Genomic DNA, 20677 nt, shown 5'->3' with positions numbered 1-20677 from the left:
GCTTGGAATTCCTAGAGTGCTTGAGAGAGACTTTAGGAATTCAGATGTACTATTCAAGAACTGAATTGAGTGCAAGGTTAGAGATAACTTGCACAATTCAGTTGGTGATCAATTCAGATTTGAATTGATGCCTTAGAAGTGTTTGAAGAAATGCATGCATGGCGATTAGATTCTTGCTAGAGATAGAAGAACCGTCACTCATGCATAGGATGAACATGCACTTGAGAGAGGCTGTTCATGACCTTGGGGTTTCACCAAACCAAGGCTCAATCATGATTCATTCGAATGATCCAAATTGATAGATTGCTGAATTCTGAGATTGACATTTACTACTTACTCTTCTAACCTGAATTGAAGGCAATTGGGCCAATGATTTAGATAGATTTTAATTTAGGATTTCTTAGATTTCATTAGAGTTTTGATTTATTTGTTGATCAGATAAGAAGTTCTCAATTTAGTATTGGTAATTGTTTCCTAAGTCCTCGTGGGAACGATACTTCACTCACTACTTTATTACTTGAACGGCTAGTGCACTTGCTAGTGTCACAATGAGCCGCACATCAATTACACCCCTCATGAACCTTCTAGAGTGCTCCCTACTTCTCTTCAAGAAACTCCTAGAAGTTGCCGCCCCTAGCTCCCTTTGGGCTGCTATTTGGGCTACAATTTAGCTTGCTTTTGAACTCATGTGGGCTACACTCTAGGCTGTTATTTGGGCTAAAAATGGGCCTTCCTTGCTGGGCCGAATTCTCCTCATAGCTTGGGTTTATTTTTTTGGGTTTTCTCAAGGAATTCACTTGCTCTTTTTCGGCCGAAGTGCTCTCTTTTGCTTCCACGAACGGGCTGGACTGAAATTGGTCTTTTTGAACCTTCTTTTCTTGCCTTTTTCCTTCCTTTTCTTGGATTGATTATCCCAGAACCTATTCTTAGCATTAAGCTAAATTAAGGCAAAAATTAATAAAACCGGCATAAAAATCCATGCTAAAGTCCTCAAAAATTATAGATAAATTGTAAGTTCATCAGTGTTGCACCCCCAATTTTTTTAATTTTTTATTTTTGATATCTTATTTGCAAATTCCATTTGTGGTTCCGGCGATACAACTGGAAACAACGCGCCGGATACTCAGACCTCTTGCGGCACGATCGTCATTACTGAATTGGAACGAAGCAAGAACCGGCTAGGCTTTTGGCATTTGTCGTGCATTGTGGGCCCCATGATAGTATTGTATCTATCCGGTGCTGCGGCTGATCTGGAAAGGAATAACTCCGCTCACGTGGGAGTTTGTGCATATTTACCCAGGGAGGAAAGCTGCATACACCATTTTTTCATGTCAAAGAATTAATGTAGGGGAGCAAGATAGTGCAAAAATATTTAAGCGAGCAAGCCCGTTAGAACTCCGAAGTTAAGTGTGCTTGGGCGACAGTAGTACAAGGATGGGTAACCTCTTGGGAAGTCCTTGTGTTGCACCCCCAATTTTCTTAATATTTTATTTTTGATATCCTATTTGCAAATTCCATTTCTCGTTTCAGGAAGACAACTGGAAACAACGCACCGGATACTCGGACCATTTGCGGCACGGTCGTCAATACTGAATGGGATCCGCTCATGTGGGAGCTTGTGGAAAGTTACCAAGAGAGGAAGGCTGCATACACCATTTTTTCAAGTCTAAAAGAATTAATGGAAGGGAGCAAGATATTGCATAAAGATTTAAGCGAGCAAGAAGCAAACGGGTACGATCATACCAGCACAAATGCATTGGATCCCATCAGAACTCCGAAGTTAAGCGTGCTTGGGGGTGAGAGTAGTACTAGCATGGGTCACCTCCTGGGAAGTCCTCGTGTTGCACCCCAATTTTATTAATCTTTTATTTTTGATATCCTATTTGCAAATTCCATTTGTCGTTTCGGTGAGACAACTGGAAACAACGCGCCAGATACTCAGACCATTGCGGCACGATGGTCATTACTGAATGGGAATGGTGTAAGAATCGGGCTTTTGACATTCGTCGTTCATTGTGGGACCCGAGATAGATTTGCATCTATCCGGGGCTGCGGCAGATCTGGAATGGAATAACTCCGCTCACGTGGGAGCTTGTGCACAGTTACCAAGGGAGGAATGCTGCATACACCATTTTTTCAAGTATAAACGAATTAATGGAGGGGAGAAAAATAGTGCATAAACATTTAAGCGAGCAAGAAGCAAACGAGATCGATCATACCAGCACTAATGCACCGGATCCCATCAAAACTCCAAAGTTAAGCGTACTTAAGTGCGAGAGTAGTACTAGGATAGGTGACCTCCTGGGAAGTCCTCGTGTTGCACCAGGTATTTTATTAATATTTTATTTTTGATATCCTATTTGCAAATTCAATTTGTCGTTTCGGCGAGACAACTGGAAACAACATGCCGGATACTCTGAGCACTTGCGGCATGATCTTCATTACTGAATGGGAACGGTGCAAGAACCGGGCTTTTGGCATTCGTCGTGCATTGTGGGCCCCGTGATAGTATTGTATCTTTCCGGGGTTGCGGCAGATCTGGAAAGGAATCACTCTGCTCACGTGGGAGCTTGTTCACAGTTACCAAGGGAGGAAGGCTGCATACACCGTTTTTTCAAGTCTAAATGAATTAATGGAGGGAAGCAAGATATTGCATAAAGGTTTAAGCGGGCAAGATGCAAACGGGTGCGATCATACCAGCACTAATGCACCTGATCCCATTAGAACTCCGAAGTTAAGCGTGCTTGGGCGAGAGTAGTACAAGGATGGATGACCTCCTAGAAAGTCCTCGTCTTGCACCCCAAATTTATTGATCTTTTATTTTTATATCCTATTTGGAAATTCCATTTGTCGTTTCGGCGAGACAATTGGAAACACCCCGCCGGATACTCGGACCACTTGCGGCACGATCGTCATTAATGAATGGGAACGGTGCAAGAACCGGGCTTTTGGCATTCGTCGTGCATTGTGGTCCTTGCGATAGTATTGCATCTATCCGGGGCTGCGGCAGATCTGAAAAGGAATAACTCCGCTCACGTTGGAGATTGTGCACAGTTGCCAAGGGAGGAAGGCTGCATACACCATTTTTTCAAGTCTAAAAGAATTAATGGAGGGGAGCAAGATAGTGAGTGCATAAAGATTTAAGCGAGCAAGAAGCAAATGGGTGCGATCATACCAGCACTAATGCACCGGATCCCATCAGAACTCCGAAGTTAAGTGTGCTTGGGGGCGTGAGTAGTAATAGGATGGGTGACCTTCTGGGAAGTCCTCGTGTTGCACCCCCAATTTTATTAATATTTTAATTTTGATATCCTATTTGCAAATTCCATTTGTCGTTTCAGCGAGACAAGTGGAAACAACACGTTGGATACTCCGACCCCTTGCGGCACGACCGTTATTACTGAATGGGAACGGTGCAAGAACCGGCCGGGCTTTTGGCATTTGTCGTTCATTGTGGGCCCCGCGATAGTAATGCATCTATCCGGGGCTGCGGTAGATTTGGAAAATAATAACTCCTTTCACGTGGGAGCTTGTGCATAGTTACCAAGGGAGGAAGGTTGCATACACAGTTTTTTCAAGTCTAAAAGAATTAATGGAGGGGAGCAAGATAGTGCATAAACATTTAAGCGAGCAAGAAGAAAACGGGTATGATCATACCAGCACAAATGCATTGGATCCCATCAGAACTCCGAAGTTAAACGTGCTTGGGGGCGAGAGTTGTACTAGCTTTGGTCACCTCCTGGGAAGTCCTCGTGTTGCACCCCAATTTTATTAATCTTTTATTTTTGATATCTTATTTGCAAATTCCATTTGTCGTTTCGACGAGACAATTGGAAACAACGCGCCGGATACTCAGACCATTTGCGGCACGATCGTCATTACTGAATGGGAATGGTGCAAGAATCGGGCTTTTGGCATTCGTCGTTTATTGTGGGCCCCGAGATAGATTTGCATCTATCCGGGGCTGCGGCAAATCTGGAAAGGAATAACTCCGCTCACGTGGGAGATTGTGCACAGTTAACAAGGAAGGAATGCTGCATACACCGTATTTTCAAGTCTAAAAGAATTAATGGAGGGGAGCAAAACAGTGCAAAAACATTAAAGCGACCAAGAAGCAAACGAGTGCGATCATACCAGCACTAATGCACAGGATCCCATCAAAACTCTGAAGTTAAGCGTGCTTAGGTGCGAGAGTAGTACTAGGATAGGTGACCTCCTGGGAAGTCCTCGTGTTGCACCCCCAATTTTATTAATATTTTATTTTTGATATCCTATTTGCAAATTCCATTTGTCGTTTCGGCGAGACAACTGGAAACAACACGCCGGATACTCTGACCACTTGTGGCATGATCTTCATTACTGAATGGGAATGGTGCAAGAACCAGGCTTTTGAAATTCATCGTGCATTGTGGGCCCCGTGATAGTATTGTATCTATCCGGGGTTGCGGCAGATTTGGAAAGGAATCAATCTGCTCACGTGGGAGCTTGTTCATAGTTACCAATGGAGGAAGGCTGCATACACCGTTTTTTCAAGTCTAAATGAATTAATGGAGGGAAGCAAGATAGTGCATAAAGATTTAAGCGGACAAGATGCAAACGGGTGCGATCATACCAGCACTAATGCACCTGATCCCATTAGAACTCCGAAGTTAAGCATGCTTGGGCGAGAGTAGTATAAGGATGGATGACCTCCTAGGAAGTCCTCGCCTTGCACCCCAAATTTATTGATCTTTTATTTTTTATATCCTATTTGCAAATTCCATTTGTCGTTTCGGCGAGACAATTGGAAACACCCCGCCGGATACTCGGACCACTTGCGGCACGATCGTCATTACTGAATGGGAACGGTGCAAGAACCGGGCTTTTGGTATTTGTCGTGCATTGTGGTCCCTACGATAGTATTGCATCTATCCGGGGCTGCGGCAGATCTGAAAAGGAATAACTCTGCTCACGTTGGAGATTGTGCACAGTTTCCTAGGGAGGAATGCTGCAAACACTATTTTTTCAAGTCTAAAAGAATTAATGGAGGGGAGCAAGATAGTGAGTGCATAAAGATTTAAGCGAGCAAGAAGCAAACGGGTGCGATCATACCAGCACTAATGCACCGGATCCCATCAGAACTCCGAAGTTAAGTGTTCTTGGGGGCGTGAGTAGTACTAGGATGGGTGACCTTCTGGGAAGTCCTTGTGTTGCACCCCCAATTTTATTAATATTTTAATTTTGATATCCTATTTGCAAATTCCATTTGTCGTTTCAGCGAGAAAATTGGAAACAACACGTTGGATACTCCGACCCCTTGCGGCACAATCGTCATTACTGAATGGGAACGGTGCAAGAACCGATCGGGCTTTTGGCATTTGTCGTGCATTGTGGGCCCCGCGATAGTAATGCATCTATCCGGGGCTGCGGCAGATCTGGAAAGTAATAACTCCGCTCACGTGGGAGCTTGTGCATAGTTACCAAGGGAGGAAGGCTGCATACACCATTTTTTCAAGTCTAAAAGAATTAATGGAGCGGAGCAAGATGGTGCATAAATATTTAAGCGAGCAAGAAGCAAACGGGTACGATCATACCAGCACAAATGCATTGGATCCCATCAGAACTCCGAAGTTAATCGTGCTTGGGGGCGAGTGTAGTACTAGCTTGGGTCACCTCCTGGGAAGTCCTCGTGTTGCACCCCAATTTTATTAATCTTTTATTTTTGCTATCCTATTTGCAAATTCCATTTGTCGTTTCGGCGAGACAACTGGAAATAACGCGTCGGATACTCAGACCATTTGCGGCACGATCGTCATTACTGAATGGGAATGGTGCAAGAATCGGGCTTTTGGCATTTGTCGTTCATTGTGGGCCCCGAGATAGATTTGCATCTATCCGGGGCTGCGGCAGATCTGGAAAGGAATAACTCCACTCACGTGGGAGCTTGTGCACAGTTACCCAGGGAGGAATGCTGCAGACACCGTCTTTTCAAGTCTAAAAGAATTAATGGAGGGGGGCAAAATAGTGCATAAACATTTAAGCGAGCAAGAAGCAAACGAGTGCGATCATACCAGCACTAATGCACCGGATCCCATCAAAACTCCGAAGTTAAGCGTTCTTAGGTGCGAGAGTAGTACTAGGATAGGTGACCTCCTGGGAAGTCCTCGTGTTGCACCCCCAATTTTATTAATATTTTATTTTTGATATCCTATTTGCAAATTCCATTTGTCATTTCGACGAGACAACTGGAAACAACACGCCGGATACTCTGACCACTTGCAGCATGATCTTCATTACTGAATGGGAATGGTGCAAGAACTGGGCTTTTGGCATTCGTCGTGCATTGTGGGCCCCGCGATAGTATTGTATCTATCCGAGGTTGCAGCAAATCTGGAAATGAATCACTCTGCTCACGTGGGAGCTTGTTCACAGTTACCAAGGGAGGAAGGTTGCATACACCGTTTTTTCAAGTCTAAATGAATTAATGGAGGGAAGCAAGATAGTGCATAAAGATTTAAGCGGGCAAGATGCAAATGGGTGCGATCATACCAGCACTAATGCACCTGATCCCATTAGAACTCTGAAGTTAAGCGTGCTTGGGCGAGAGTAGTACAAGGATGGATGACCTCCTAGGAATTCCTCGTCTTGCACCCCAAATTTATTGATCTTTTATTTTTTATATCCTATTTGCAAATTCCATTTGTCGTTTCGGCGAGACAATTGGAAACACCCCGCAGGATATTCGGACCACTTGCGGCACGATCGTCATTACTGAATGGGAACGGTGCAAGAACCGGGCTTTTGGCATTTGTCGTGCATTGTGGTCCCTGCAATAGTATTGCATCTATCCGGGGCTGCGGCAGATCTAAAAAGGAATAACTCCGCTCATGTTGGAGATTGTGCACAGTTGCCTAGGGAGGAAGGCTGCAAACACCACTGTTTCCACCAGGTAACTATCCTGGTGATAACCATAACGGACTGGTGACCTGGATGCCCGAGTGGATCTTCTAAGTTGGTCACTACCTCGAACTTGTGGGACATCTCCCACTGCTCCTGAGCTCTCCTCATCAAGAACAACTTCCTGACGATGGGTGTCCAGGATATATTCAGTTTCCAAGAATTGCGCATTTCGACTGCAGAACACTTTCTGCTCACTTGGGTCATAGAAAAGGTAACCTACAGAGCCTTTTGGGTAGCCTACAAATAGGCAACGTCTGGTCTTGGATTCCAACTTGTCTGCACTCGTTCTTTTAACGTGTGCCAGACAACCCCAAATCTTCAAGTGTCTGACACTTGGTTTCTTTCCGGTCCAAATTTCATATGGAGTATTCGGAACGGATTTGGTTGGAACCCGATTCAGCACATAAATCGCAGTCTCTAATGCGTATCCCCAAAAGGATGTGGGTAACTCTGAGTGTATGAGAAGCGACCGGACCATATCTAATAAGGTCCTATTCCTCCTCTCTGAAACACCATTAAGTTGTGGTGTAGCAGGAGGAGCCAATTGTGATACTATCCCATTTTGCCTTAAGTAGTCCCTGAATTCGTCAGAGAGATACTCGCCACCTCGATCTGATCGAAGGGCTTTAATTTCTCTCCCTAATTGTTTCTCGACCTCTTGTCTAAACTCTTTGAACTTTTCAAAGGATTCAGACTTGTGTCTCATTAGGTACACGTAACCATATCGTGAAAAATCATCTGTGAAGGTGATGAAATACACGTGTTGATTTCGTGTCCTAACACTCAGGGGACCACATACATCAGTATGTATTAGGTCAAGTGTGCCCGTACATCTTTCAGGCTTCCCGTTAAATGGCCGTTTCGTCATCTTGCCTTGTAGGCAAGGCTCACAGGTGGGAAGATCTTCTACAGTTAGAAAATTCAAAGGACCAAACTTTACCAACCTTGTGATTCGGTCAACACCGATGTGGCCAAGTCGGTAATGCCACAGACACGTGGGATTAACTGTATCACGGGCTCTCTTTTTGGGGTTTTCAGCCGACGTAGTTTCGGTTATGTTAGTTTCTAGAGAAGGATGTAGAACATAGAGACCGTTCTCCAGTTCCCCGTATGCGATGAATCTGTTATTTCTTTTAATAGTAATCGTATTACTGAAGAAGGCAGAATAACCATCTGCACACAGTTTTGAGACAGAAATCAAATTTCTTCTTAAATTTTGTACATAAAGACAATCTTTCAGTACAATTATTCCTTCTCTAAAACATAATTCCACGGTTCCTATGGCCGCGGCTGCAACAGTTGCAGTAGTCCCCAAGTAGAGTGTTACTTCTCCTTCACTCAGCCTTCTGCTTACCTTGAACCCCTGCAGTGAGTTACACGCATGAGTTGAAGCCCCAGAGTCAATACACCAGGACACAGAAGCTACCAACAAATTGGTTTTATAACACAAGTTTTGAAGTTACCTTTCTTGGATTCCAGGTAGGCAGGACAATTCCTTTTCCAGTGGCCGGTCTTCTTGCAAAAATGACAGGCATCTGATGCCTTGTCCTTCCTCTGTTTCTTGGGTTTGGCAGCCTTTTTCTGGGGCTTTCTCTTCGCCTTCTTTTTCTTGCCCGATTTGCCAGTTTCAACAAGCATGGCAATGGGCTCATCCTTTTTAATCAATTCTTCGGCCCTCTGCAACATATTGCTGAGTTCCTGCAAGCTGACGTTTAGCTTGTTCATGTTGTGGTTCATGATGAATGGATTAAAGGATGGAGGCAGAGAGTTGAGAATAGCATCGATCTGAGTTACCAGATCCAGCCCGGATCCAAGAGCCTCTAGTTCGTTGATATAGCCCATCATCCGGAGACAATGGTCGTGAACTTGTTGGCCCTTGGTCATCTGCGCGGTCATGAACTGTTTCAAGACCTTCTGCCGAGTAGAACGATTCTGCTCTTCGTACATTGTCCTAAGACTGTCCAATACGTCCTTAGCAAGTTCGATCTGATCGAACTGCCTCTGAATTGGATTGTCTAAGGAGGCAATGATATAGCAGCGGGCAAGGGAGTTTTTCTCCTCCCATTCTTGGTATTCTCTTCTTCGGGCCTCAGAAGCCCTATCCCCCGGACGATCCGGGGCAGGATTCTTGGCTATCTTGTCCAATTTCTCAGAGGTTAAGACCAACATAAGGTTCCTGTACCAGTCAGCATAGTTTGGGCCTTTCAATTTGTTGTCATCAAGTAGCTTTGCAAATGATCCGTTTTCCATTTTCTGATAAAAGAGCAAACATCAGTCCACAACCTAATTTGATTCATGTTCATTTCATAGATATGGATTTTAATCTACAATCCATTTCCATTTATTCGTCTTTGAGATTTCCCTCCTTTCTCAGTGACGGAGACTACGGGTTGTCTTTGGAAATGTGGGAAATCACTTAGGGCGCATGAAGCCAACTGTTTCAGCTGCATAACCCCACCACCTTTCTGTGAAGGATCATATCCACTCATCATATGAGTTTTCCCTTTGGCCTCTTTCAGATAAGGTTCAGAGCCGTTTTCAGGTAAACCTTTCTGTCCAGTGAGTGCTTACCCATCATATTCGTGAACGCCAAGGTACTGTGAGAGAGTTCCCATTTTTTGGTGAAGCCCCTCCCACATCGGTCTATGACGCCCCTATCATCTTATGAAACACTTAGACAAGCCCAACAGCAAATGGATAGCCCATTTTCTGGTGCGTTTCCTCATTACTGAAGGACCCATCCTCATGCTAATGATGGAAGGCCTTTAGAGAGTTCATCATATGAATCTCCCTATCACATGCACTCATATTATCTAGAGGGAACAGATAATTACGCCCTAGTTCTATCTTTAGGTCAAACCAAAGTGGCTCCCACTGACTTTCATCAAGCCAGATTTCGGTGGGCCTAAATCGGCTAGGGTTCCGCACGTAACCTCTTGATGAGGTGTGGGGCCCACCACTGGAGGAGGTCATCCAATGACCAAAAGGAACACCATGGCAATGATGTGCATTCAGCCATGGTGTGCACAAGAGCCACTGTCGATTGAGCATGGGCCAAGTACTTATGGCCCATGTACGTAGCACATCACACATCCACACATCTTATGTAGGGATAAATTGATCCAATCAATTAATTATCTGTAAAGCCCATTTGCAGCCCATTTTAAATCCATAATATTAACCATTAATATTATTCAGGTATATGGGCCGAACGGTTCAACCCATATAGCTTTATGTGTTAAGTGGGCTTTTAGCAGTTCTAACTATTTAAAACTGGGCCTTTACAGGTTGGGCCGAATTAACCATTTAATTAAATATCAATCCTTAGGCCCATTAGTGGGAAAATTAGGGCTGACTTTCAGCCTTGATTAAACCCTAGATTCGGTCCAAACAGTTTGAACCAATCTTGGTTCGAATGGGTCTAGGGTTTGATTTTTAATTAAATCTTTAATTCAAGAAAATAATCTGAAATTAATTACTGATAAAAGAAAATCAAGAATCAGTCAAACAGGGCTGTTCGCACAATCCATCCTGCAAAACAGAGGTTAGATCACAGAATGCAGTTTCACAAACTGCAAATCGCATATAGCGATTCTCCCATCCGCGAAATCTTCTTCTCTGCGAAATCTCCCTTTCTGCGCCGCCATCTTCGATCCAATATTAAAATAAATAGAAATCCTATTTCTATTAATAATTACATCAGATAAAATACCTATACATTGAGTCTAGAAAATAAAAAAAATTATTTACAGACCAAATGTAATAAATAAATCAAGAAACTGCAAATCTTGCAGGTTCCCTGTGCAAACCAAGATTTCGATCTCCTCTTGTACGAACAGCCCATAAATCAAGAAAATCATAAAGAATAATTCTAAATAATAATCAGATTTATATAAAATTAATTTCAGATTATTCACCCATTAATTTTGGGAACAAATTTCCCAAAACCCATATCTGCGCAAATCGGGTAGAACACCTTCTGCCCATTTGCGCAGGTTCAGATCTGAAACAAGATGGTTCAAGATTTGAACCATGGCTCTGATACCACTGAAGGAATGAGGGATCCATCCTATGGACGCCCAAAGATTGCGGAATAAGGGGTGAATTTCAAAGATTTTTCTCTCCCTTCAACTGGGAATCGTATTCCCCATTTAGAAAATCATATTTTCAAGGATCAATTTTGAACCATAAACTGAACCAGATCTGAACCAAAAAGGAGTGGGAGAGGATTATACCTGATACGGAGAAGTAATATCTCCCAACGAAGGTGTTCACGCCCAAGGAAGGATCCAAAGACTGCTCCCACTGAAAATGGCGCAGTGCAGGTGGAGCAGAATCAGCAGTGTTCTTCTCCAAGAACTCTGTCCTTCGCAAGAATCAGCAAGATGGTACGTGAGCACAGCTTCCTTTCAATCCTTTCTCAAAGAACTGATGTCAAGATCCAATCTTGACTTCTCCCACAACTGGAGATAGAACTGGCAAACAGGGCGGCAAGAACAGGGATGCGGCAAGAGAGTATTTGCAGGGAGCAGAATTCTCTCTTCTTGATTTCAGCACTAAAGAAAACCTAATGATCTGTGTCGTTAAAGGCTGCCGCCCCCTTCTTCTTTTATAATCTTAAAGGGATCAGCTCCTAATCAGATTAGGAGTTGCTTATCCAAATCACATTTGGGTTAGAAGTCCCTTTAAGTGATAAGGGATAATCCTTATCTTATCTGGAGATCAGATCAGCCATCTCCTAATCCAATTAGGAGGTTTCCAGATCTAAATCTTATTTAGATCTTGGACTCTCTAAGTGGATAGGGTCTAAGCCCAATCCTATTAGCTGATCCACTTCAGATTTCGCCCCTTTATTACCTAAATAAACAGCCCAGTTCGAAATGGGCTTTAGGCCCATTAAGCTTATGTGCTCACTTAACCCTCTTAACTGCTGCCCAGTTGGGCTTCCTTGTATGGCGTGGGACCCAAGCATTGATCTACACATCAGCCACAAGGGTTCGGCCCAGCCTTTGTTACAAGGCCTGGCCGAATACACTGTTAAAGACAGTGCACCCCCTGAAACCCATCAAATGGGCTCTGCGGGCCCAACACTTACCCTAAGAGGTCCCTGGGCCAAGCCACCTTGTAACACCTAGGGACTGTGGGCAGATGCAAGATTAGCCCATCAGGTATTATCCTCAATGGTCTTACACTTAACCTCTCAGCCCATAATGATCATACACTGCCCGACAAGAGAGGACCTCTCCCTCGGCTGCAAGGAACAGTGTTGCACTCTCCACTCATATGGATCCCGGGAATTAAAACCTTCTTGCAAACATTTTAGAAACCAAATATATACTTTTATATCTTATATAAAATATATTTTGCAAAACAAATCTCAATGGTTGAAATCGGCTGCCGGTAGTCTTGGTTTCCATCAGTGAGAGTGCATCCCCGATCATTACCTTTGTCCGACAAAGGGGCTGATCCTGTCACTATGATCACCCACTCAGATGAATTCTCGGACTGTCCCAACATACCCAAGTTTTGACCCCCGTTAAGGATCTCACTGATTGGTATATCAAAGACAGCCCAATTCGACACCTAGTGCAGTATCATAATCGAGTCTAGGGGTTGGGTGTAACTTTCCAGTTTTGCCCATCTATCTCCAAGGTCCAGGGCAATACTGGAAATCTGGTCCAGCTCAAAGGTTCTATTAATCCTACACTATATGTGCCTAGGGTCTCACCCTAGCATCTGAGACAGGCCACTCCAACCGACTTGGTGGCACTACAGTGTCAGCCTTGTCAGGATAGGTCTCCCCAGACCGATCCACTGGCTGTGAACATTCTAAACTAACACAAGTCTCATTAAGTGTCCAGTTTAAGGGTATTACACAGAAACATACCAAGGGAACATGAATCAAATATGCACTTTTATTTATTTACAATAAACTCATAAAGTACATCATTCTTGATTGAAGCTAAGGGCATACAAAACTATCTAACAACAACGCGTCGGATACTCAGACCACTTGCAGCACGATCGTCATTACTGAATGGGAACGGTGCAAGAACCGGGCTTTTGGCATTCGTCGTGCATTGTGGGCCCCGCGATAGTATTGCATCTATCCGGGGGATGCGGCAGATCTGGAAAGGAATCACTCCGCTCACGTGGGAGCTTGTGCACAGTTACCAAGGGAGGAAGGCTGCGTACACCCTTTTTTCAAGTCAAATAATTAATGGAGGGGAGCAAGATAGTGCATAAAGATTTAAGCGGGCAAGAAACAAACGACTGCGATCATTCCAGCACTAATGCATCGGATCCCATCAGAACTCCTAAGTTAAGCGTGCTTGGGCGAGAGTAGTACTAGGTTGGGTGACCTCGTGGGATGTCCTTGTGTTGCACCCCAATTTTATTAATCTTTTATTTTTGATATCCTATTTGCAAATTCCATTTGTCGTTTCGACGAGACAATTAGAAACAACGCGCCGGATACTCGGACCACTTGCGGTACGATTGTCATTACTAAATGGGAACGGTGCAAGAATCAAGCTTTTGGCATTCGTCTGCATTGTGGGCCCCGCGATAGTATTGCATCTATCTGGGGGCTGCGGCAGATCTAGAAAGAAATAACTCCATTCACGTGGGCGCTTGTGCACAGTTGCCAAGGGAGGAAGGCCGCATACACTGTTTTTTCAACTCTAAAAGAATTAAGGGAGGGGAGCAACATAGTGAGTGCATAAAGATTTAAGCGAGCAAGAAGCAAACGGGTGCGATCATACCAGCACTAATGCACCGGATCCCATCAGAACTCCGAAGTTAAGCGTGCTTGGGGGCGAGAGTAGTACTAAGATGGGTGACCTCCTGGGAAGTCCTCGTGTTGCACCCCAATTTTATTAATCTTTTATTTTTTATATCCAATTTGCGAATTCCATTTGTCGTTTCGGCGAGACAACTGGAAACAACGCGTCGGATACTCGGACCACTTGCGGCACGATCGTCATTACTGAATGGGAATGGTGCAAGAACCGGGCTTTTGGCATTCGTCGTGCATTGTGGGCCCCGCAATAGTATTGCATCTATCCGGGGGATGCGGCAGATCTAGAAAGGAATCACTCCGCTCACGTGGCAGCTTGTGCACAGTTACCAAGGGAGGAAGGCTGCGTACACCCTTTTTCAAGTCTAAAATAATTAATGGAGGGGAGCAAGATAGTGCATAAAGATTTAAGCGGGCAAGAAACAAACCATTGCGATCATTCCAGTACTAATGCACTGGATCCCATCAGAACTCCTAAGTTAAGCGTGTTTGGGCGAGAGTAGTACTAGGATGGGTGACCTCCTGGGAAGTCCTTGTGTTGCACCCCAATTTTATTAATCTTTTATTTTTGATATCGTATTTGCAAATTCCATTTGTCGTTTCGACGAGACAACTAGAAACAACGCGCCAGATACTCGGACCACTTGCGGCACGATCGTCATTACTGAATGGGAATGGTGCAAGAACCGGACTTTTGGCATTCGTCGTGCATTGTGGGCCCGCGATAGTATTGCATCTATCCTGGGGCTGCGGCAGATCTGGAAAGGAATAACTCCATTCATGTGGGAGCTTGTGCACAACAAATTAAGTTATTTGTAGCATATGCCAATTAGTTCTTTGTAATTTAGAAAAGATATATTGCTTTGTTTTCATTTTGAGAAGTCAAAATTTTTATTTTATTATGCAAATTTAAAATGTTTAGAGGCCTTGAAAATTCCCTACACACCAAAATGTAGCACCTCTTAAATTTGCATATTTAGAATAATTTATTGATCTAATACAAGTCAACAAGCAATTTGTTTAAAAAAACATATCTACATTATTGTTTAAACTATTTTTTTAAATAATATTTTCATATTAAATGATACTTGGCGAGCTGGACCCAAACCAATTTTGCTCGACTAAGAATTTCATAAAATTATCATTTTAATTTCACTTAACAAAGCCCATACATTGCATGGGTCCCTATTAATTATTATCTAAAATTGATAGTTATCACCTGAAATGTTTAGTAATTTTCGGAAAACTTTAATTTATAAATTTCAAAAATTTATTTTTCAGCAAAATTCATTAGTTCTTAGGTCATTTCAGAAAAGTATTTAGTTTGAAAATCAATTTTGGTCATGAAAATTATTTATTGATATTTTCATTTACATTTTCTGGTAATTGTTAAAAAATAAATTGAAATTTTATTAGGGAATTTTAACTCTATTTATAATTTCCATAACTACTTAGAAAATTTAATATTTTTTTGAAAATTATCAAATTTAAAAAGTTTAATAATTTCCATAATTAATTATTGGTAATTTACATTGGTTTTTGGTAATTTACATTCGTTTTTGGTAATTATTAAATTGGAAAATTATTCGGAAAATATTAATATTGATAATTTATATTTGGTAATTATCAATAATTTCCATAATGATTGGTAATTTAGTTTGGTTTTTGGTATTTATTGGGAAATTTTGATTTAGTGATTTCCACAAACTAATTTTCAATGTATTAAAAACTTACCCAAAACCAGAATCGCCTTGACCACAGTTTTTTGGATCAACAATTAAATCGAATGGTCCAAGCAGATGGCCATTTCCAATTTTTAAAAGTAAAAACTAAAAATTAATTAATTAAAATAAAAAATTACCAAAACCCATTGTCTAGGTTCAACGGGTTGACGGTTCGACTACCTGGGGCTGTAGGTCGTGAGCCAAGGGTTTTTGGTAAAAGAATAATTTAGGGGTGAAACGGAACTGGTTGCCTAGACAGTTTTTGAGCCAAATAGTCCGGCCATCTAGGTCAACAATTGTTTAAAAACCATGCTAATTTTCATGTTTTCTATAATTTAATTTTGTGAAAGGTACTCTAAAAACTTCTGATTTTTTGAAAAAATTTTATATTTTTAGTAATTAGTTATTCATAAATTTATAATTTATTGAAAATTAATTTACTATTTTGTAAAATAATTTATTCATTTCAATATTTTTATAAATGATGTCTATGATATTTAATAAATAGAGATTTTTTATTAATTTACTTTTAAACATCTCTGACCAAATGCCAACTGGTTGGTTAGTAAGGTCTCTTACTGGTTGTAAAAGAGGCTTAGGATCAAATCTCCCTTGCACTAGGGTTAGGAGCTTTATGGGTTTGGGGGATGATCCCCCTTCCCAATATATTGACCTTTTAAATAAACTAACATCTTTCAAATTATTAATTAATAAAATTAAAGGTAAAAGACTTAAAACTCCCCTAATGTTTCTCCTAAATACTTATTCCTCCCTTGTGATTTGTCATAGGACTTAAACCTCCCATGTGAAATGATGTCATTAGACAAATTATACCCCTCCCTTAAGTCTATTTGACATTTGTCTTATATTTTCTCAAAAATCCACTTTTTCCCATTAAGAAACTAAAAAAATCAAATAAATAAAAACCTAGAAAATAAAACTTTCCATGTGTTGACTAACATCACTATTGGGTCTGAGGCAGTAAGTGGCGAAAGGATGATAGCGACCAACCTTGAGGGATAATGAAGCGTGAATTCAACACTTTATGTTTGAATTGATAACATGAGAGAGAGAGAGAGGACTTTTGAAAAATGTTAATCATTATCATTATTAGTTCATTTTTTATTTGTATTTGTATATATGCGAAGAGACTGAATATGCTCCCAACAAAAAAAAAAAAAACATTTGAGTTAATGTTGAAGTAGTGAAGCAATGGGTTGCTTAAGCTTCATTATTATAAAAATTATGTATACAAATAATGTATTAGAGAAAATTGTGCCAATTTGCACAATATTTGTATCTTACATACATGTGTCATCCTTATTATGTGAGATCTTTCTTATATTTGAATATCATTGGTGTGTGGCTCATTGTGACACTAGCAAGTGCACTAGCCGTTCAAGTAATATAGTAGAGAGTGAAGTATCGTTCCCACGAGGATTTAGGAAACAATTACCAATACTAAATTGAGCACTTCTTATCTGATCAACAAATAAATCTAAACTCTGATGAAAGCTAAGAAATCCTAAATTAAAATCTATCTAAATCATTGGCCCAATTGCCTTCAAATCAGGTTAGAAGAGTAAACAGTAAATGTCAATCTCAGAATTCAGCAATCTATCAATTTGGATCATTCGAATAAATCATGATTGAGCCTTGGTTTTGTAAAACCCCAAGGTCATGAACAGCCTCTCTCAAGCGCATGTTCATCCTATGCATGAGTGACGGTTCGTTTATCTCTAACAAGAATCTAATCCCCATGCATGCATTTCTTCAAACACTTCTAAGGCATCAATTCAAATCTGAATTGATCACCAACTGAATTGTGCAAGTTATCTCTAACCTTGCACTCAATTCAGTTCTTGAATAGTACATCTGAATTCCTAGAGTCTCTCTCAAGCACTCTAGGAATTCCAAGCTGTAGATTAATTCGCCCAATCTGAAAATTGCAGATCTGAATTCTCTTTCAAGCAATTCAGATCTTACAATCTCAGATCTGAGAATTCAGATCTGAGTTTTGAAGATTAGTTGTCCGAATTACTCTACAATCACACCCTTATTCAAGAAACTTCAAGTACAATACATGACCATTTGAATGAATCAAAAAGAATTAGATTGCTGAACTGAAATTTTACAAACTGAAATACATCAAGGAAGAATGGAAACAAGGAGAAAGAAGAAAGAACATATAACAAAGAAACTGAATTCAAATCAAAAGAGAATGAAACTACAAATGATTTATTACAAAAGATCTTTGAATCACAAACCCTCAATTTGAACTCACCTTCTCTTCTAGCTTGCTTGTCTTGAACTTCCTTCAACCCTTCTTCTTCTTCTTCCTTGCGCCTAGCCTTCTTCTCTTCTCTTCTCTCAAGGTGGCCAAACCTCTAAGAGTGGGAGAGCCTTCCTCTCAAGCAATTGAACACTTTCTCCCCTCCTAGAGGCCTCCTTATATAGTTTTTCAAGGGGGCTTTTGTCCCTCCTTGAAGCCTCTAGAATGGGGTGTATTACACCCCTCATGAACCTTCTAGAGTGCTCCCTCCTTCACTTCAAGAAACTCCTAGAAGTTGCCGCCCCTAGCTCCCTTTGGGCTGCTATTTGGGCTACAACTTAGCTTGCTTTTGAGCTCATGTGGGCTACACTCTAAGCTGTTATTTGGGCTAAAAATGGGCCTTCCTTGCTGGGCCGAATTCTACTCATAGCTAGGCTTTATTTTCTTGGGTTTTCTCAAAGAATTCACTTGCTCTTTTTGGGCCGAAGTGCTCTCTCTTGGTTCCACGACCGGGCTGGACTGAAATTGGTCTTTTTGAACCTTCTTTTCTTACCTTTTTCCTTTCTTTTCTTGGATTGATTATCCCTGAACTTATTCTTAGCATTAAGCTAAATTAAGACAAAAATTAATAAAACCGGCATAAAAATCCATGCTAAAGTCCTCAAAAATTATAGATAAATTGTAAGTTCATCAAATACCCACACACTTAAGCTTTTGCTTGTCCTCAAGCAAAGACATCAGCCATAAACTTAACATTCCCCCCTTCTGTTCTCACCATTTACCTGGTGAACTTTTTAAGATAGAAATGCATTGAGTAGTCGGGGAACTTTTGTAAGTGCTCAACTCTTATTCTTGTAAATTACCATTTAAGATATGTATCAGATCCAAGGAAAGGAGAATATGAATTTCATCATAGTCTAGCCTTCACTCCTAATTCATATATAAATCAGCTCCTTAATTGTCAAGGTTAATAATCAAATTTCACTAAGTTTCACATCTGTAACTAAATCTCAATGAGAGTTCAACTTTAGAGCGCCCCTTTGAACCTCAGTTGTCACCACAATTACTTATTTCTAAGGGTGAGTGCATCTTATGCTCCATCTCACCCTTTTCTTCTTTTTTTTTTTTTTTCGGTGTGTGCATTTTATGCTCCATCTCACACACTTTTCTTTTTTTTTTTTTTTTTTTTTTTTTTTTTTTTTTCGTGTGAGTGCATCTTATGCTCCATCTCACACTGGTCACTTACTTGAGGTAGGACTCATGTTCTGAGCTGCTAGTTTTACTATTCAACTCAAAATAGCGGAGTCAATTTGGGCTTTTGTCCTTCTTTGCAATTATTGAACCTCAAGAATTAGCACTTCAGATGTGCACTAGCTCTCTTGATCATTAACAATAAAATCAAGGGCTTCCATACACATGAAGATAGTTAGGGCTAGTCATGCTGAAAAGCATATTCAGCTCCCCTTTTCTCATGCATATATCAAATTGGGTCATTCACAAGAATAAAAACTTAACAAGTACATCAGTCTCCCTCAACTCATTGAATTCCTTCTTAAAAATCATCAAATAAATAGTAATGAACTTGAGGGGTTCCAGTCTTTTTTTTTTTTTGGTGATGTCATTGCCTGCATATGTGTGTTGGGGTGAATGAGGTGCATGGTTTCAGCCCCCATACCCTAGTCTCAGGCTCACTCCCCCACACTTAAGATGAACATTGTCCTCAATGTTCCTAGTGTTAGGGAGTCACAATAAAACCAACAAGAGAAATTCCAAGTAAAGAGAATGGTGTATAGAGGACTTCCTGAAGATTAATTTCCAGATATGCAAGAGTTCTTTTGGTGGGAGCCTCTTCTGCTAGAATTTACTTGCAAGAGAGATCAAGAGCTTTGTTCTAACTAAAAATAATTTAAACCAAATAATAAAAAGACTACTATACAAAATTCCAAACAATGTAAATAATTTAACCAGTCTGTAATACACAACAGAAACTTACAAGGCCAAGAAGTTTGAATTCTATCTAACAAAATAAATAAATAAATAAATTTTAAAAAAAACAAGATCAAAAGCCAATATAAATATCTCTTGGAATCTGATATGCAAGTGATAAACAAGTGATTTACAAGATTGAAACTAGCCTAGAAGTCTAAGAGTTCTTGAAATCAGCACACTACCAAAGTTATTTGATTTTTTTTTTTTTTTTTGTTAGAACTTGACTTTTGAGAACAGTCACTTACAAAAACTCCAAACCTAATATCAATAAGTAGGTCTAAAATCTGTTGCAGTTAGGTCTGAAATAAGTTTGATCCCAAGAGCTTAAGACTTCTCTTTCAAGTCCCAACTTAAATGTCTTGTATGCCTCAGACCTGAAATCAGATCTGCAATTTTATAATGAAAGCAGCCTTGATTTAGATCTGAATACCATTACATCAAAAATATGAAGCTCTTTTTGGACTTTTCAGGCCTCACAAACATCAGTCCTAATCCAATCCAAACATCAATCCACAGCCAATTCAGATCGGGTGCAAGTGATTTAAAAGATAACAAAACATCAAGTTCACAAAAATTTCAGATCATGTACTTATACTGCCTCAAATTCTCATGCACTTTAGATCCGATTTTACCATTCATGGCTTAAATTTTCATCAATGAGGCAAGTCTGATGCATTAAATTGTGAATTGGGTGCTGTCACTACCAGAATTCACATCAAAATAGAGTGGGTTCAGGTCTGAGTTCAGATGAACTCAAATCTGAACCTAGCAGAATGCAGTCCTGCAACCGGCTGAACTCAGATCTGAACTTCAAATCTGAGTTTCAGATTTGAAAACTCACATGCTATTTTTTCATTGTTTTCTTTTTATTTTCTTTATCTATTTTTTTCTTTTTTTTTTTATAAATCTAAAACAAAATACAGCAATGCAACCAAAATCTTTTTGGATGAGTGC

At 40.7% G+C, this 20677-nt stretch overlaps 2 non-coding genes and 11 pseudogenes across 2 annotated transcripts; all 13 read left to right on the top strand.

Moving 5' to 3' along the window:
• The first annotated feature begins 1729 nt into the window (after positions 1–1729).
• LOC148855706 (5S ribosomal RNA) lies at positions 1730–1850 on the top strand (annotated as a pseudogene).
• An 833-nt stretch (positions 1851–2683) lies between these two features.
• On the top strand, positions 2684–2802 carry LOC148855705 (5S ribosomal RNA; annotated as a pseudogene).
• A 359-nt stretch (positions 2803–3161) lies between these two features.
• Positions 3162–3282, top strand: LOC148855704 (5S ribosomal RNA). Its single transcript, XR_016098085.1, has one exon. It is a non-coding gene; the product is annotated as a 5S ribosomal RNA (ribosomal RNA).
• Positions 3283–3643: 361 nt separating this feature from the next.
• On the top strand, positions 3644–3764 carry LOC148855703 (5S ribosomal RNA; annotated as a pseudogene).
• Positions 3765–4120: 356 nt separating this feature from the next.
• Positions 4121–4241, top strand: LOC148855702 (5S ribosomal RNA; annotated as a pseudogene).
• Positions 4242–4598: 357 nt separating this feature from the next.
• LOC148855701 (5S ribosomal RNA) lies at positions 4599–4717 on the top strand (annotated as a pseudogene).
• A 360-nt stretch (positions 4718–5077) lies between these two features.
• On the top strand, positions 5078–5198 carry LOC148855700 (5S ribosomal RNA; annotated as a pseudogene).
• Positions 5199–5559: 361 nt separating this feature from the next.
• LOC148855699 (5S ribosomal RNA) lies at positions 5560–5680 on the top strand (annotated as a pseudogene).
• A 356-nt stretch (positions 5681–6036) lies between these two features.
• Positions 6037–6157, top strand: LOC148855698 (5S ribosomal RNA; annotated as a pseudogene).
• Positions 6158–6514: 357 nt separating this feature from the next.
• LOC148855697 (5S ribosomal RNA) lies at positions 6515–6633 on the top strand (annotated as a pseudogene).
• Positions 6634–13210: 6577 nt separating this feature from the next.
• On the top strand, positions 13211–13329 carry LOC148855696 (5S ribosomal RNA; annotated as a pseudogene).
• A 360-nt stretch (positions 13330–13689) lies between these two features.
• On the top strand, positions 13690–13810 carry LOC148855695 (5S ribosomal RNA). The gene has a single exon (XR_016096900.1). It is a non-coding gene; the product is annotated as a 5S ribosomal RNA (ribosomal RNA).
• Positions 13811–14166: 356 nt separating this feature from the next.
• LOC148855694 (5S ribosomal RNA) lies at positions 14167–14285 on the top strand (annotated as a pseudogene).
• Positions 14286–20677: the final 6392 nt, after the last annotated feature.

The sequence above is a fragment of the Nelumbo lutea genome, chromosome 4, assembly GCF_056320005.1.
Source record: "Nelumbo lutea isolate HS-2025 chromosome 4, American lotus-T2T, whole genome shotgun sequence".
Lineage (NCBI taxonomy): Eukaryota > Viridiplantae > Streptophyta > Magnoliopsida > Proteales > Nelumbonaceae > Nelumbo > Nelumbo lutea.
The sequence above is the reverse complement of the archived record's forward strand: the minus strand, read 5'-3'. Positions and strand labels throughout refer to the sequence as shown.